This window comes from Danio rerio, chromosome 3 (genome assembly GCF_049306965.1).
Source record: "Danio rerio strain Tuebingen ecotype United States chromosome 3, GRCz12tu, whole genome shotgun sequence".
NCBI classification, from domain to species: domain Eukaryota; kingdom Metazoa; phylum Chordata; class Actinopteri; order Cypriniformes; family Danionidae; genus Danio; species Danio rerio.
The window spans coordinates 27,710,417-27,730,334 of NC_133178.1; the positions used below are offsets into that span (position 1 = coordinate 27,710,417).

General features: G+C 36.1%; 1 protein-coding gene across 3 annotated transcripts in view; it reads left to right on the top strand.

Moving 5' to 3' along the window:
* The first annotated feature begins 1,539 nt into the window (after positions 1-1,539).
* cacna1ia (calcium voltage-gated channel subunit alpha1 Ia) overlaps positions 1,540-19,918 on the top strand; it is a 413,851-nt gene continuing 395,472 nt past the window's right edge. For all 3 annotated transcript variants that reach the window (XM_073944536.1, XM_073944538.1, XM_073944539.1), the window contains exon 1: positions 1,540-1,744. The gene's annotated coding sequence lies outside the window, so the exon portion shown is untranslated. The remainder of the gene's footprint in view (positions 1,745-19,918) is intronic.

Here is a 19,918-nt window from a genome sequence, read left to right on the forward strand (position 1 = left end):
GAAATCACATGATATTTGGCAGCTCCATCAAGGGATGCATACTGAATGTGCTGTTATAGCCTGGAAAGCAAATGTTGTCAGTGCTTTGAAAAAATCACTTTACTTTCATCCCTACTCTCCCCTAATTGTAGTCAGTATTTGCTGAAAAGGTAAGTCTTTATTTGTAAGTAGCTTTGGATATAAATATCTGGCAATTTGTTGAATGTTTAAATGAGAAGTCTGTATATCTTTTTGGTGTTTGAGCAGAGGTTAATAATTGAGACAAAGAAAATATCACCATGTCATCCACTTCCAAGATACATGTTGTTTTTCATGCTAGAAATATTTCATTACATTATTTGAGATTTATTTTTTTTCATCAAAAAGAACAAAGATATGATCATATTTAGAATTATTTGTGTGTCCTGGATTTGGAAGTTATAAAAAAGTAAATAAATTAAAAAAAAATGTTCTAACATTCTCAAGACCACATTGATCATGTGAACATTCTCAAGACCATATTGATCCTCCCACACCAGCGAAATTGAACACCGGCTTCTATCTCTTCCACAGGAAGAACTCAATGCCCTAAATATTTCCTATTGATAAAGATAAAATAAGAACTATTATTATTTTAAATATGGATTTCAGATCTCAACACCTCTTGGAGTTGTAGGAGATAAAAATAGTAGTATTCCACAGATCTCTTATATAAAACGGACATACTATAACCATAGATTCAGTCTTGCCTGGGGATAAATTGTTCATAGCCATGATTTTAGCCTTTAAAGTGTCGACTTGTATGAGATGGAATGATAGCACATTAGTCAAATTGTATTTTTTAAATTTTATTAATTTAAACTGCATACAGAAATATTTCTCTCAATAAAATTAAATGAGCAGATATATGCAGTCAGCTAACAGATTCGCGTTTTAAACAATTGAAACTTAAATCTGAGCTATGATATTATTTTATGATGTCTACTAACAAGTGTGCTGCCTCACAGTGCTGTGCCTTATCAAATTAGGTAATAAGTAAAATCAAGCTTATCATAAAACAGCGTGGTATTAGTGAAAGTGTTATGTCCTCTAAAACTTGGATTAAAATTACATTCGCTTTCATGGAGAAGGATGTTTATGACTATTATCCATCCACCAGAGGGCGACAAATGATTCCCTTCAGATTCCCCTTTCCGGTCGCTTCTTGAGGCACACTCTAATAGCCATTGAATTTTACTGTAGATCTTAGTAAATGTTGATTACTGGCACGAGCATATGATATCAATAATAATGTCTTTTAGAGCTTTCTACATGAATTGCACTTGAACCATGCAGAGTAAATGCAGCCCGTCTAGACAGGAGCGACTTATAATTACAATCAGAGAATACATTAAATGTAGTTTGTTATAACTTTAGCAGTCTACAGTCTTGAGGCCTGATTAAAGTAAATATTATTTTATTTGGTAAACCTAATTATGCGGTTTCATGCGCAGTATGTTCCTTTAACATTAACGGAAGTTCTAAAGCGTGAAAACGTAAGTCAGGTGAACCGAATGATTTGCAGCGACACGTCATATGTTTTGGACTAGTCCCAGTCAGGATACTAGTGCAGGGTAATTTACCAGTCTAGGAATCCATGTACACGATGATTTGCTGATTCATGACTTGGGGACCAAGGGAGGTGATTGAGAATAAAAGAATAAATGGAGCGAATACAAGTGGAATATGGAGCTAACGTTAAGCGATGCTGAAGACTGTGACTAAGGTAAGTAACTACAAACTGAATTGTAACTTTATATGTAGGCCTATATGTTTGGTGTTATAAAGTACAAGACCTTTGAAATGCAAAGAGGATGATTAATTACAGATGATAAAAGACATTTAATATACTTTTAATGACATAAACTTAAACATGCTTTTATCATAAATTTTAACATAGATTTTAAAATAATTAATCTTTTATAATAAGCCTAAAGGTATTTTTAATATATTCCCAGAAGTGTATTATTCTATCAAACTTCAGAGTTTTTTTTTTTTTTTTTTTTTTTTTACATAACTGCAGTTTGGAAATGTGACATGACATGTTTCCTTGTAACTGTAACGTTACTCCTGTTATGAAGTTGTGAATACTGCATAGGGACATTGTCAGGTGGAATCCAACCAAAGATACTTTTTTATTTTATTTCATTTGAATAGCTCAAATCATTTGCTGTGTCCCAATTCACTTACTTTTACTACAAACTAAAAGTATGCACTTTTTATAAAGGAAAAGTATATGCTTTTGAGTGTAACCGAAGAGTTTGCAAGCTTTGATACTATTTCCTCGCACTATGTACTTGTGCACTTACACACTCAACAGCATAGTATATGTATAGAGTGTCGTCCCAAATGGAGCACTAAAGCTTTTTTACTAAGCGGAAATTCAAGCTTTTTCCCTCATGACGTTTGACGGTTTCCAAATCAGTTAAATAAATGACCTAACTACCAAATAATACCTGCCATGAGTATAACCGGATTCTCCAACGGGAGGCGCTTTGATCACTCTCATAAGAAAAATTTGCATTCACCTTCCAAAATAAAGTAGTCCAACATGTGCGCTTGATAACTCCGCCCTTTCTGCTACGTGAGCACACCTGCGTTCGTTGAATGGTGAATTGTCTATCATTACACACTTTACTTCATTTTACCGGCTGAATGAGTGAATCATCCGGGTAATTAAAGTGCACTAATTATTTTTAGAATTTTCAGTGTGAACGCACTACTTGCCCTATTTATACTACAAAATGGTGCAGAATAGTGCATAAGTATGCGATTTGGGAAGCAGCTTTAATTTTAAAAACGAAATGGTTTTTATATTATTTTTAGCTGTAAAAAAAAGAAAACAAATCATTGTTGTAATTTTAATATTTATCAAAACCATGGCTTAAATTGTGCTGAAACAAGCCAGATTAATATCCGGCACCTCTGAAATCTTATTCAGCACCATATTTTACCAGTTCCCCTCCTCACACACACACACCCCGCCCCGCCCCCCTCATCACTGTCATCCGCGACACCCCTCCAGGTCTTCACTCTCGTCTGTGACACCTCTCTCTCCTCTGGTAACATGCCAGATCCGTTACGCTGATCTGTTCCTTGACCTCGCAATTTACAAATTAAGCACTGATCAAGACAAAATGTACAAAAGGAGACTGAATGACATAAGAATAAACCAGCAAAATAAATCAATTAAAAATAAAGTACAAAAGGTGCATTTTAGAACTTTTTGGCCCCATGTCTGGAATTGCTTTGGGCCCCCAAATCACCCCTGACTGTGAGTACTATAATGATTCTTTATTATTAAATTAGGGATGTGCATTTCTTTCCACAGTCGAAATTATAGCTTCCATTTTCGCATCCAAATAAATAACACTGTTATGATGTCATAATGGTCAATGTACAAATACCGAGACTCGTTTTTTTCGGTTTCCTTTGATCGCTTTGTTGTTCTGCTGGATGTTAATTCATTGCCATGGAATGTCTTCTGTCATTGACTGGGTGCTTTTCAGGGGTCTGGTTTCCATGGAGAGCTGACATTCTGAGATTTGAGAGTGGACATGCATAATCGGGAAAGACGGTCTGTACTGGGCATGTGCGCAGAGATGTGCAGTGGTTATTAGCATGTTTTAACATTCACAGAGGTCAGACGGTGGCATTTACCCTAAATCATCGTCTGCATTGCCAGGCACAGCAGTACAGATGAGGGGCAAGACAAGTGATTAGCTGCCCGACTCTGCTATCGCTTAAATGAAATAGTACTCACTCCCGTGAAGGAGATACTTTGATGAGCAACGCTTGAAGAGTGAATGTTGTGGAACTAAGTAATGCTTTATTTGATTATTTTCCAAGTGTATGTCATTGTAAAATAAGCTATATCATTCTGACCATTTAATCAAAGCACATATAAGATTACACTAATTGCTATAATTAAGTAGCAGAAAATCAAGTTAATGGGGCAATCAGTACAATCATTTCTTCATTTTACGCTCTTTTAACTTCAACAATGAATCTGATGGTAGCCAGCTTAATGAATGGGATGGCCTTAGTGCTTAGTATTATAATTTCTCTTATTAGATGTTTTTATTTATTGCCGAAATTATGAAACTTTTTTTAATTCCCATAAAAATTGCTGAAATATTTTGGTGGAAAAGAGAAGCTTAGTCAAATTTGCTGTAGATCTTCATAGGAATATTTTTCCTCAACAGCACTTAAATATTAATAATAACTTCGCAAAACAGATATGAATTAATTTTATTCACTCTGACAAACAATATTGTCATTAAAAACTAGAAGTGTGTCTGACTTAAACTAATGCTAGTATGGTTAGAAATAGTTTCCATTTGTGATGATACAACTAGGCCTGTCACAATAATAAATATATATCAACTTATCGCACAACACACGGGGATAGGGCTGGACTGATGAACTATATTATATCAAATCGCGATTAAATTGATGCCAATTAAGGTTGGGTGATGTCGACCAATTTTTCATCATTCGATGTGTAATGTAAAACATCGGGATGGACGATGGCATCGTCGTCGTAGGTGGCGGTGAATTAATTATTTATGAATAATTCATTCATTCATTCATAACAAATTAATTATTTGTAGTCTACCTTTTCAATTACCCAATGGGGTAAGCAAAATAATCTTGTTTTTCGATTTGTAATAAGATTATTTTGCTTACCCCATTGTCAGATTATTAAACTTGATTTAAGGAAATACTCGCTTCATTTTGGCATATTATTTCTTAAAACAAGACAGTGTTTTGCTTGTTTAGAAAATGCTTCTTGATTTAAGAACTTTTAGATATTTGCACAAGTAACAAGACAAAAAATCTAAGTAAGAAAAGCATTTTTTGCAGTTTGAAAATTTATCCGCCGAAAGTATGTTATGCCATTTAATGCGCCCTCTATTTTTTGTGGCTTCAGTCATTGTTGGGGTAACTTTTTTGAATCTGGAAGCATTAACAACTTATATTGAAAGTACAAAAAATCAGTACAAAAAAACAAAACAATTCTTGCAACATTTGGCAGATTTTTTATTTTTTATTTTTAGCTGACATCTCTAATCTCTATTGGAGGTGTTGGTGTCAGTATTCGGGGTGTGAACCTGTTCTGGTCATGCGGTTCGGTTACGATTGATTCGGTTTAATTTGATATATCGGTGCATCACTGTGCATTGGTGAAGCGTTCCATAAATAATTTGATATTTACTTGACAACAATAATTTGTATATTAAAATGTATAATTTATAAATCAGGGTTCAACGCTAAAGATTTTTTATACTGGCACGATTGGGCCAGCGGTTCAGATTTTTACTTGCCCTGCCAATATATTCACAAAAAAAAAAAATAAAATAATAATAACAATAATAATAATAAAAGCTAATGTTTTAAATATTGTGTCAAAAATGTGTTTGAATCTAGACTTTAAATATTTTTAAAATGTTAATGAATGTATAATGAGCAAATCATTGCGCTGTACCAACGTAAATTTGATGTTGCCATCACTGTGCTGGTTTTTACCAGGTTACAAAACACGACATGCTCACAACATGAAATCAGATAAGAGCAACCGAAAAGCAATATGGTGTTTATGACATCACAGAGAAGGTAGCATTTAAAAGCTTAAAAACACAAACGGTAACTCGATTCTAGGACTGTATTCATACGCAATTGACAAATAGTCGCAGGCAAATTGAACTTTTGTGACAAGGCAGCACAGATCGGGCCAGTAACAATCCTGTCAACTGTCCCAAGCGCCTCGCACACTGGCCCTGGACCCTCGGGTAGTCCTTATTGTTGAGCCCTGTAAATGCAATTTTGTTCTTTGATACAAGGAGTCAGATATATGTACTGTACCTTTAATTTTACCTGCTCAAAAAAAAAACGCTCTTTTTGAATGTATCAAACAAAACTAAAGGGCATGCACAGAACAACATGAGCATTTAAAGCAAATAAACAAATGTAAACATTATCCCGCTTGCTTTTTGACCGTTGTTAAGCAAGTTGTTAAATGCTTATGATCCAACGTTAAAATAGTTAAAAAAAAACAAAAAACAAAACTGCTTTTATTCTATCCGAAATGAAACAAATAAGACTTTCTCCAGAAAAAAAATATTATCAGACATACTGTGAACATTTTCTTGTTCTGTTAAACATTTTTTGGGAAATATTTAAAAGAGAAAAAAAATCAAAAGTGGGCTATTAGTTCTGACTTCTACTATATATAACCTTAAGAAATTACAGATTAAGATTATTATGTAGCATACTTATACTAACACCTAAAAAGGTTTCATTTTTGATTTAATGGAGACTTGCGTAAGAGAAGAAATCCAGAATAAAAGCAAATTGACAGATTTTGATGAAAGATGACTATAGACAAACATATTCAGTAATTCAGCATGCGATTACAAAGTATCCACATTCTCGTCTCTTGTTTTCATTTTTGCTCTGAATTCAGTGTAAGTTGTGTTTATCGTAAACACATCTTACATTTGCATCAGTGTTCTTTCCATATCATTGTTTCTAGTCATTTACTGCATATGTGTGCAATTGTGTAATATTTCCAAACAATGCATATTTCTCATGCATATCAAGCAGTACATCATTATATTGAGCCTGTGATGATAAGTCTTACAACCATTGTCCTAGATCCTGTTTTTCAATTGTCAAAGTTCACTATTTTTGTCACGTGGAATCCATTAAACACAATGAACTTCTATCATAAATTGTGTTTACCTATCATAAAGGTCTGTTCTGTGTGCAAGAGCACAACTGAGCATAGTATCTGCTGTCTATCTGCATCTCATTATCACAATGTTTTTTTTTTTTTTTGTGGGAATCATTTCAAAGCTCCAAACGATGACTGTTATTTTCTGTTATTTTCTTCTCACCTGCCTCTTTTACTCTCCCACAGCTACACAAAAAGACTGCTTATGCATTATCCATTTAAATGGATAGAGTGACAGCGTCAGAGTCCCGACAGGAAAAACAAATGGAATAAGTAACCAGCGTAGAGAAATGTGTTTAGTGGCAGTGAGAGAGTATGGCGATAATGGGACCCATCCGTTACGTCGGTGAATGGGTGCAGGGGTGAGACTAAGTGAGATGGATGACTGTGTGTTCCAACCTCACTGGAGCTCGGAGGTCTGAGTCCTACACAGACCTTCTCACCCAAGTCTGACGGAGAAGAGTTTGACTTTATTATGGCATATTATGTGTTTATTCGAGGACTTGTTTTTGCCATACTGTTATTATCTAAAATGCTTTTCTCAGAAGTATTGATATCTTTAAAAATATAGTTCACCCAAAAATGAACATTTTAATTCATTTTTCTGTTGAACACAAAGGACGAAAAAAAATTACTAAGGAAGTCCAACCTGGTGAAAGAGGTGGTTAATTCATTTATTTTTCTTTGGCTTAGTCTCTGATTTATCAGGGGTCGCCACCTTGGAAATGAACCGTCAGCTACTCTGGCATATGTTTTTATGCAGTGTTAGCCGCAACCCATTACTGGAAATAGAAAGGGGTCATTCTTTTTCTCAAAAAGTGGACCTTTTTGTAATCATACCTGTCATTTTGTGTTTAATTAGGAGGCCTAATTATTGCATTTGTGTAAATTGATCTACTAATTTGTGCTTGTGCTTGGAAGCTTGTCAACTGACAATTTGCATGCTTTTTGATCCATGAAAATATTTCCTGCAATTTTGTCAAATTGCTTACCATTTAATATTGCTGCTGTAGTATTTATTTACAAATAATTATTAAAACTGGAACTTTTATATTACTGTATTATAAATAATTTTATGAGATTATTCTTTAAAATTTAAAATTTTTTAATGAAGAAATATGAAATGTCGGTGCATGCAGCACTTCAGTACAAATTGTTTTGATCATCTATCATAAAAAACACAAATTTTACAGGAATCTGTTCAAACTGGTCTAAACTGGTCCCTTTGTTTTCATTTTTTAAATTATTTTTATTAAATATTTTATTATATATTTCCTCATAAGACAGAAATTGGCCACAAAAATTAAATAATAATAATAATAATAATAATAATAATAATGAGGGCGGTGCGGTGGCGGAGTGGTTAGCGCTGTCGCCACACAGTAAGAGGGTTGCTGGTTCAAGCCTCTGCTGGGTCAGTTAAGATTTCTGTTTAGAGTTTGCATGCTCTCCCTGTGTTGGTGTGGGTTTCCACCGGGTGCTCTGGTTTTCTTACAGTCCAAAGGCATGTGCTATAGGTGAATTGGGTAAGCTAAATTGTCCGTAGTGTGTGCGTGTGAATGTAAGAGTGTATGGGTGTTTCCCAGTGATGGGCTGCAGCTGGAAAGGGCATCCGCTGTGTAAAACACAGTTTTCTGTGCCAAGAATAAAGTCCAAGGTTTAGAATCCGATACTTGTGAATAATTTTAATTTTGTTAAATAAAAAAACGTACTGTAAGGCAACATCCTATATAGATCATGTCTCAGATAGATTGCACATTTTGGGGTGTAGCTCACTGTTGAACTCATGAAAAATAAATATTGGCCAAACTTATTTGCTGAATTCAACATGGAGCCTGAAACTTTCAGGTTAATTACAGAAATTTTCTGAGTGAAATAACAAAATGGGGGGGTGGTGGGAGATGGCTCTGAAATACGGGAGACTCCTAGGAAAAATGGGAATGTTGACAGGTGTGGTTTATCTATAAAACTGACTAATTCTGGAACTTTGGCAGTGGAGGAAATTTTTCTTTAATTTTGGAAAGTTGTTTAGGATCGAAGCCTGGATTCACAGAGTAGAGGCATCATCCAGACGCCTGTCCAGTGTTGCTGCGCTTGCAGAGCTGGAGAGTCTTGTTGCCCTTGGCTCTGATCAAAAGCCTGTAATTGACTCCATTTATTCAGTGCAAAGCTGGGAGGCAGAAAGAAGTGAGCTCGAACTGACCGTGGTGGTTGTAGCCTCCAGACACTGGCTGCAGTGGTGGGATTCTTTTTCCTGGGTGGTGCTGCCCAAGGCTCCTATGGATGTGGATGTGCTGCTTTGCTGGCAGATAAGAAGAGCTGCTTGTTTCAGTGATATGGGGGGGTTGTGTCTACAGTGATTAAGAGCTGCTGGCCTTTCTGGTTCCCTCCTTTCTCCTCGTATTATCATCAACCTTTTTGCATGCCACAGAATCTCCTTGCTTTTCCACCTTTTCCAGATCGAGCTTTCATTTTTCAGTGTCTTTTTTTTTTTTTGCTTCGTCTGCATTCTTGGACTTTCTATCGCAATCCGTCTTGCACATCCCGCTGCACTTGACTCGGTCTTATCAGATCCTTTTACACTCATGTCACTGGACCTCGGTGACTGTAATTTACCGCAGTATCACAAAATGATCATATAATCTGATTTAAGATAATGCAACTTGGTGAAAGTCCTTGGATTGCGGCTAACAAATGACAAAAAGACACTTTAAGTGAAATTCTGACATGCATACGCCTATATGATCTAGAGTGGTATTTCCCAACCCTGTTCCTGAAGGTAAACCAACAATACAAATTGTCAGCCTCTTTCTAATCAAACATGCCTGAATCAACTCATAAGAACATAAGAAGAGACTCCAGAACTTGAAATGAATGGGTCAGATTGGGGAAACATCCACAATTTGTAGGTCTTGGTGTGCTTGCAGGAACCCTGATCTAGACAGTATATCTTGGTCGAATATTGAACTGCATTAACAATTTATTCTGAGATGTAGGTCTGATATTTTGCCTGACATGACCTTGCTGAAAGGACCAGAAAATGTGCAGTCATCGTGTGGCTTTTTAAATGGTGTTGCTATAAACCATTTTTATTGGTTCTTCAACTTGAAATTCTGTTCCGGCCATCTTTTTTCATAACAGGGAGACTGATGTATGTTGCCTTGTGCTGTGTATATGTATGATTACTCATGTCAGTGCTCCCCTTATGTTTGAAATTGCGGTGGTAGCCAGATTGAAACACACCTTTACCCACAGCACATAAATAGTTAACTGTGTGACAAACAAAACATAATTGGATTATTCAAAGTACAAATATTTTTTTATTAAGAAACTGTTATAAATTGTTTGTTTTCAATGGGCTAGTTTAAAAAAAAGTTTTAAAAAGACTTGAAAAAGAAAAGAAAATATTTTTATGCTATTCCAGAGCCATGTGCACCAAATATTAAGTAAAATCTGTTTTCTTCTATCTCACATTCAAGTTCAGGTTGCTTTATAAATATACAGCAAATGATAAATAAATGACTAAAAAAAGGAGAAAAACAGACAATGAGTACATTTACATGGACACCAATGATCTGATTTTAATACAATTAAGACAATACTCTAATTAGGATTCTAAAATGTTGCAGTTTTTTTCCGATTATTATTATTATTATTATTATTATTATTATTATTAATATATATATTTTTTAATTAATATTATTTATTTTTTATTACTTTTTCTTTAGGCAGTGTTAGGGTTTGTTGAATATAAAAAATCTATGTATAAGTGTATAAGTAATGTTGTGTCGTGTACAAGTGTCGTGTGAAAAAAAAAGACTTATATATATATATATATATATATATATATATATATATATATATATATATATATATATAATTAAGATATTAATTAAGATGATTCTGATTAAGGTCATAATCAAAACCAAACAGAAATCGAATTAAGTCATGTGGAGTATGCCGATTTTAGTTGCATTATTGAAGGGCAGTACAGACATGTAAACACATCTCTGTTGGTCTCTGCTGAGACTGTGGGAGTTTTGACAGGTCGCGCGCTCAAAATGAGCAGTACGAAACGAGAAGATTTTCCACTACGTAATCCTTCGCGGATGTTTGTTTATATTGGGCAGATACAATAAAAAAAATGTAAAACGAAAATAATAATATATATATTTTTAAAATGTCACTAAATATACTTGGCCGGTTGTTAATATTCCTGGGCGGCCCGCCCAAGTAAAGTCTGTTTGGGAAGCACTGCATGTGAGACAGCGTGATGGAGACAGACAGATGGTGTGTGTATATGCGTGGAGGAAACGTTCTTGTTTGTTTTTGTGAGACTCAGGTGTGTTCATGGTAATCAGCTCACAGGGGTCATAGGTCATCTCCCTGGAGAAATGTAGAGATTTGGATACCATGGCGACCAGGTCACTGCCTCCGTGTCACTGTTTTCTTGCTTTCCCTCTTTTACCATGAATATCTTTCCTGTGCCTCACCCACTCGTTGCCCTTCTCCTCCCTGCTGTTTGTACCTTTCGTCGTCTTTTGCTTGTGGAAATATGCTTGGCCTAGAAAAACATGCTTTAGATAATTAGTTAAAACAAGAAGTTTTGCTTACCTTTTGTTTTTTTAGATTCAGACTTGGGTTGAGGGCAAAAAAAGGTCAGTTTTCTGCTGTCATTGGTGTAGCTCACATAAAATTGACTGTCAAAGCAGCCAGCTTTCTGGGGTCAGTGTGGATAATCCTCAGCTTTAACTTGTAGTATTGTTTGCTTTGGGAAAAACGTTCACACTCATGGATTTTTTTGAAACTGGATTTTAGTGGCCAGCTTTTAAAAGTGATCACACCTTAACAGTGTGTCCCAACCAGACAACGTGCAGTACAAAGCAAAAAGCAATAAAAAGACATGTTTAAGTAAATCTGTTTTGATGTGCAATGGGACTTCTACTGATCACCAACTGTACTGTAGTCTAAAATCACACTCCACATAGTTGTTAACGACAGATATGTTGATTCTTAGTTAGGACACATCGGCACTGCAGGGTCGAGGCTGCAGGCTGAGTGCCTTAGTGCCCCAGCAGTACTGATATACAGCCATATCTACTCATGTGATATTGCGTTTATACAACAGTTCAACGGCATAATCGTGTCTATAAAAAAGAAAATCAAACACAGAGTCTCAAAAATGTTTTTGTACGATAAACTACTTCCGCTATTCACATCTGCTGCTGACCATCAGAACAGCAGCAACCGTTACTAATTCACAAATGTCACTTTAGAGCTAGTATTTGAATGATTCTCTAGCATGATATCTATTGTGATGAAAAAATAGGGCATTTTGCTCCCATTTTAAGATTATAAGGCTGAACGGCATGAAATGCCATCATTCTACAGAGATTTCCCAGTATTGTTGCAATCGGGATTTTGTAAAGCCAGAGCAAAGCAAACACTAGTTTACTATGGTATAAATACAGCAACACAATATACAAAAGAGAGAGATCGACTTAAGCTCCTTCCACACAGTGATACCAGTAAATATCTAGAAAATTTCTGTTCACACAGGCAAGGACATTATATAATTTTTCCGGAAAAGACCATTCATACATTCATCCCAAAATACCGTTAAATTTTGGCGTCATTAACCAGAAATGACCTCTAAATGGATGCACTTGTATTTGCAAACTATAAGGGGTGGGGCCGGCCGACGATGGTTAGTTCATGGTTTCACTTTTATTTAAAGCTTTTAGCATTCATGCAGGTGCTTTTTCCCAGAGACATCCAAAGGCAGAAGCACGAACCGCAGCTAAATGTTTACACCAGGGGTCTCAAACTCAATTTACCTGGGGGCCGCAGGAGGCAAAGTCTGGGTGAGGCTGGGCCGCATAAGGGATTTCACAAAAAAAAGTCCTCAAATGTCATTATTAACAGTTTTAATTATTTCTTCTGAACATGAAGTGTCCTGAACATTAATAGAACATTGAGTGAAGATTATGAACAGTTCTTCTGAACATGGCATCTTTTGCCTATTTCTTGCTACCAGAGACTTGACAGCGCTTCTTCTCACAAATCTGAACCACATTTGGCTTTAGAGCGGAAGCAGTTGAGACCCTCAGTATGGCTTGAAGATGATCATCATTAAGTCTAGACCTGTACTTTGACTTATTGAAGTCCTAGGGAAAAAAGTAGGGGAACTCACTCAAAACTTACATTCCCTCACCTAAAAAAAAGGTGTATATATGTATAAATAAAACACCCCCACCCCACTCCAGTCACGTCAGTTTGTACCAGTCTGTATCTACCTATGATAAATAAGATGCAGGGCAGGCACGTGTACACATAGGGCTCAACCTTTGCAGAGCACATGCCCTTTTTAGTCTTGCATAGAAAGTGCCCCCGCGACGCGACACACCCTCGATCCCGCCCTTCAGTAGGCGCGCGATAACACCGCTGATGAGAACGCGCGCGACAACACGGCGGGCGGGGAATGCCAGTGACCGCTGTGTACGGATAGAATCAGCGGAGCGGAGAGCGCTCTCTCTTCCCGCTCCGCTGATTCTGTCAGTGTACAGCGGTCGGCGCGGGCCACAAAATATTGCACTGAGGGCCGCAAATGGCCCGCGGGCCGCGAGTTTGAGACCGCTGGTTTACACGTTTTACTACATTACAAATTCTGCTGATGGATAAGTATTATGAAAAACTTCGATGTAAACATGTGGAGGAACACTTTCGCATATCGAGATTTACATAATATGTATGTGTTGTTGCTCACCATACCATTGCTTCACGTCCACACGCATCAAGCAACTAAAGCAGAGCTTGAAGGTAAACAAACAGTGGTTTATCATAATCATTTTATGAATAGTTTTTTACACAGTTTGCATTAAGAAGAAACATAGAAATGCTATTTCACTAACATCTAGCAGCAGAATGTGTCTGGAAAAATAGTTCAAGGGCTTTTGTTTTCTTAAACAGCACGGATGTACAGTAAATGCATCTAAATGTTTTGATTGGCTAGAGTAGATGTCTCACGTCAGCGGGATTAGACTTGAACATGCAATTTTCCATCTGCGTTCACAGAGAGCAGCATTCCGGCAATTCACCACTAATGTTACAACTTCTCTTTTCAGGAAATTGCCAGAATGAATTTACTGGTTATTTCATTATATATTTCATACACTGTCGCCATCTTGTGGTGGAATGTCAACTGTCAATTTATTTGCTCTGCTCAATATAATAGGCTGATGGCAACCAACACGCTAAATCTCCGAAATTATGCAAACGTATTTTAAAATAGGCACTATACTTATAAATAAAATGCAAAGTTGCAAACTAAACAACTACATTCTCACCTAAAAAATCCTCAAAAGAACTTGATGTTGTCCAGCAGCTGCAATATTTGTCAACCTGTAGTGAGTTTATTCCTCTGCTTGGCACTCTATGTGGGCGGAGTAATACACAAGGGTGAAGAGGCTATCCGCTTGTTAAGTGGTGACGTGTTTGTGACGTATGTATACTGTTTCCGGGTCCAAGTCGCCATTCATTTGAGTTTAGAAATCATTCGTTTATGATCGCGTTTTATTCCTATCACACATTAAAATTAATTTTACATAAAGTCATAGTGTACACAACAATATCTGTGCTTGCTGCATAACAAATACCAAAATTTTAACAATTTATAAAACAATGAATGACATTCTGGCCATCGGATATTAGGCATGGACATATATGCTGCGATCGTGACTTTCGAAAGTATTAAATCGCTTTGTAAACGTTAATTATTACCATTTCATGAATCTCCCCATTCAGTTGAATTGAGCGCTTGGACCCGGAAGCCGCTCCGCGTGACGTCACACTTAACAAGCGGATAAGAGTGTTGTCATTGCAAATATTTTTTTATTCAAAAACCAGAAAGAACTGTTGTATAAACATATCAAATTTATACATTCGATTCAACCTTTCAAGGCAGCATTAACATTTGTCATGTTGCCTTGCTTTTGTTTTAAGATGCTCAAATCTATCTCTTTTCTTTGCTTCACTTGTTGCCAAATAATCATGATGGTAAATTCAGTTGTGCATACCAGTACAGAGATTGTGTGATTGCGTTTGTTTGTTGATACATCAGTGAGATGGGAAATGTTTGCAAGCCACCTTGCTTTATGCATTCTTTAGACACAAGTTTACAGACCAGGCAACTGTTTGGTTATTCGGGTCTCTGTCTGCCTTTGTGTGTGTGTGTGCGTGCTTCATGAAAGCGTGAAAGCATTGAGTTCAGCGCCCAGATATTTTTAGCCCTGTCTCGAGACCTCTCTTTTCCCTCTGCGTTTCTCTTCTCCTGCTCGGCCCTGTCCTCACCCCCTCCCCTCCTGCACTCACATATGTGTTTATCTACTTATTTGTGTGCTTGTCTTGAGTGACAGCTGGAAGTGATGATACAGGTGAGATCGAATTCATCAGTTGGAGCAGTTGTTTGAAGCATGGCATAGTTTGCTCGGAAAAACCTTACCTGACTGATCTGTCTCATTAAGATGTGATCAGTGTTATGTAATTATTCTCATTAGCTGAACCTGTTAAGAGACTACTCGAACACCTTGACAAACAACATGCACCAAAATAGTCAGTTTCTAAATGGATTTGTGGGTCAGATGCATTTTCACAATCTGTATGTAAACACACGTTTGAGTTCGATTAGAGTAAAGCTTTGATTAGATTGAAAGCAGAGGTGTTGACTTAAAAGAAAAACTTAACAATAAAAAGTTTTCTCACTTTGATTTAAAATACCATGCACGTATGCACAGCTCTGTACAGTGGTGTTAAAAAAATACTTATTGCATACATTTTTTTTTGCATATATGTTACACATTAACCTTTCAGATCATAAAATAAATTTCATTATTAGTCAAAGATAAGACATGTAAACGCAATATGCAGTTTTTAAAAAGCCTGAAACATTAAAATGTGACAAAAAAGGAAATCAGGATGGGGCGAATACTTCACATCTGTTCATACACCTGCTGGCCACTTTGTTAGGTACGCCTTACTAGTACCGTGTTGGACCCACTTTTGCCTTCAGATCTGCCTTAATCTTTCATGGCATAGATTTAACTAGGTAACTGGAAATATTCCTTAGAGATTTTGGTCCATATTGAAATGATAACATCACAATTGCTGCAGATTTGTCAGCTGCACATCAATAATGCAAATCTCCTGTTCCACCACATCTCAAAGGTGCTCTATTGGATTGAAATCTGGTGAATGTGGAGGCAATTTGAGTACTGTGAACTCTGTCATGTTCAAGAAACCAATCTGAGATGATTCATGCTTTAACATGGCACGCTATCCTGCTGGAAGCAGCCATCAGAAGATGGGTACACTATGGTCAAAGGGATGGATATGGTCAGCAACAATACACAGGTAGGCTGTGTCATTGACAAGATGCTCAATTAGAACTAATGGGGCCCAAAGTGTGCCAAGAAAATATCCCCCACACCATTACACCACCGCCACCAGCCTGAACCGTTGATACAAGGCAGGATGGAGCTGCATGGAACTGCAGCAGGTCATCTTGACCATGTCTACATGCCTAAATGCATCGAGTTGCTGCCATGTGATTGACTGATTAGAAATTTACGCTAACAAGCAGTTGGACAGGTGTACCTAATAAAGTGGCCGGGGAGTGTACGTTGGAGGATTCGCTTGTTTTACATCTTGCATCCCAAATGTGTGGTTTGAAGAATATTGAATCAAATATTTGTTCTTAAAAACTCTGATAAATATACTTTTCTTTTTAGTTGTCAGTAACAGCAAGGCAAAGCAACAAGCACTGCAGGTTAGCTGAATGCGTAGTCTGGCCACTGGTTTTGTTTGCAATCACAATTATAAAAATAAGTGATGCAGATTCAGTACTTGTGGTCAATGTAAACAGAACTTATAGACTCTTTAGTAAAAATAGATTAATTCTAATTAAGGGAAGGCATTAGCCATAATTCAGGGCTTAAAAATGAACACTTGCTAAGCATCAAATGCAAGTAAAAGTTAAGTTTGGTCAGTATAAGAAACATTTAACTTGCTAGTTGGCCAGAAACAACAAAACAATTTTTAGTAATTTAAATAAATAAATAAAATTAAAGAAATCTAAAAAATAAAATAAAGAAATAAAAAATGTTTCTAACAATACTTGAGACTGCATAATGTTTAGTTTTTTTGTAATATTTACATACCTAATTTTATGATAAGCATTATTCTGCAGTGTGTTTCAGGTGAGCAGCTCTTGATAGCAGTATTCCTAGTGCGTCAAATCAGCTCACCTTGCAGAAAATAATCATCGGGAACTCCATATCTGCAAGTGCTGCGAGTTTGAGTTGCTTATAATATGCATTTGAAAATGCAGCATCTATTCAAAATTTACCAACAAAAAAGGAGCATTACAGTTAGAAAAGTTTCACTGCGGTATTCAAAATAAAAACTGAAACAATAATTAATTAATGTGTAAACAGGGCCTGAGTGTGTACTTTTCGCGAGCGGATTTGCAACGGTGGCGGGCGGAGGATCGCGATGCCGGTGTTGTCTATCGGACGAACCGTATGTAATACGTACATAGCAGAGCTTGCAAAACTGTGTTTTTTTTGTCGACAACACAAACGTTGTCAACATAACTCACTGGAAATCCAAAATGCTTACACACCAGGGACTTCATTGAAAGAGGAGAGGGTTTAAGTTCTGTTGACGGGTCTCCTGCTTCTGCAGTTTAACAAGCACTTCAACAAGCCTGTTTATTTCCCGCTTGGCAAGCCAAGCTGACGTGACATGGGGGCGTGGCAACATCGACGATTCTATTTTTTGATTCGATAATTGAAATTGAGCATAAATTTCGATCGATTCCGATTAAAAATCGAAATCGTGACACCCCTAAATATATATATATATATATATATATATATATATATATATATATATATATATATATATATATATATATATATATATATATATATATATATATATATTACATTTTCGTGAGTCATTGTCTATAGGCATTATTCAAATGTTTTTAGCCCTGGCGTAGAATGCCTACATTTTCACAAAGTATCATTGGAAACTGAAACGTAGCTCAGTCTGACATCATCAGAGAGCCTCGGTTATTATCTCACTTGAACAAATATATTTAAACGGCTAATGAAGTCTGAATATTTCATATATTCCAGCAGCACTTAAAGTCCTCTTCAACGGTACGTGCCTCTGTCTATTCATTCAACAGATGGCAAAGATTTTGCCATTTCTGTTTGATGGGGCTAGTGTGAGTGTAATCAGGTTAATATGTTTGACAGCAGTGCTGCTACAGTATGTCATTATAGATATTACACCCTATCACCCACCCTCACTAAGAGCAATTTCCCACATCGCTGAATATAGAGATTACACAGCAAGCCAGTGAATGTTTGTGCGCTGCTAGAAGTGAAGATGTAGAACTTCATCTCTATTAAAGCCAAAAGCAACATTATGCTCCTGTTAGCAATAGCATACTATCTGAGCTGGGTAGATTACTTGGTTACTGATTACAAATTAAATTGAAAGTCAGTTATGTAATCTCCAAAATTACACATTTATGGTAATGCAATTTGATTACTTTTGGATTACATTTATGTTACTTTTCTGTAGGGCTACGCTGTAAAAATATCTGTTAATTAACTGGCTAGTATTTTTTGATTCACAGATGTTTTCTGTTTATTTACGGTTGTGAATTGGATTGTGCGAGTTTTATCTCTGCTCTGTCCACTTTTGATGTTGAAAATTCAACCCTGCAGTTTTAACAAAGTGACTTTTTTTTTATTGACCTTTTTAGTAGTTTGATACAATATATAGTTTGTAAAATAACAGAAAATGTACTGGCAGTTTATTATCAGGTTTTTGTACTGTAATTTACTGCACCAACCTAGGCAATATCACTTCAAAACTATCAAAAATTGTTCAATAAGTCGGAAAAAACGTAAATCACAAAATGGACAATTGTCAATTAGGATTTTTTTTTTGTGTACCATTGACAAATATATATATAGTTTTGCAAATGTTTACAGGTCAAATATTAACTTTATTTAATATTAACTTATTAACTATTAACTTTTTAATATCAAATATTAACGATTATTTTAATTATCGATTTATCTGTCAGTTATTTTTTTCGGTTAATCAATGAATCGGATTAAAAAAAAGAGAAAAGCATTCATTCCAACCGTTTATTCAAAAAAAGCTTATCCCTGAGCTGTTACTACTACTACTAATACTACTACTACTACTACTACTACTACTAAAAATACTACTACTAATAAAAAAAACTAAGTAGTTTTGTCCTGTTTTCAATCCAAATATATACATATTTTTAAATTAAGATACATACTAGACACATAAAATAGCATAAGAAATTATGTCTTGTTTAAAAAAAAAAAAAAACCTAAAAATTAAGTGATTGTTTGCTTTAAAACAAGTTAAATTATTTGTGAATCAGCAAGGCTATTTGGTAAGAAATATAATCTTAATGAGATATAATCTCAAACAGAAGTTTTACCAGTTTACGTAAACGTGTTATGCCTAGTTCAGACTGCGTGATTTTAGCCCCGATTTTGGCTCGCCGACAGGTTTTGAGAAATCGCCGACAAATGCCTGAAATTACAGGCAAATCGCTGCTCGTGAGTGACAATCACACAGTATGAACGATCAAAGACGCGATCTGAGAGAATCGCAGATGAGTCGCCGATGCCTGTGAGATATTTGGCGTGCTAAATATCTGGAGCTGTCGGCGATTCAAATCATGCTGTGTGAAATGAGTTTTAGTAATCGTGATCTATAACGTGAGATTGGCGTCGCCATGTTTACTTGCAGCCACGTGTTTTTCATCCATAAAAAGCAGAACATGCAGGATTCAGCAGGTAAATTCACCAGTTACCACACAAATACATGACAGTAAGTGGCTGGTGAACCTAGAAAAGAATAGATTTAACTTTATTTACTTTCATTATAAGTAATGTGTATCTGATATGAATAAAACACATCTGCAAATTATATTTGAATGGATTGATAGACTCTCTTGTGTGTTTTACAAACTCTTAGAAATGTTTTGTTTGACTTGTACTTGTGTGTATTTACATGTCTAAAACATAAATTAAGCATTAGGCG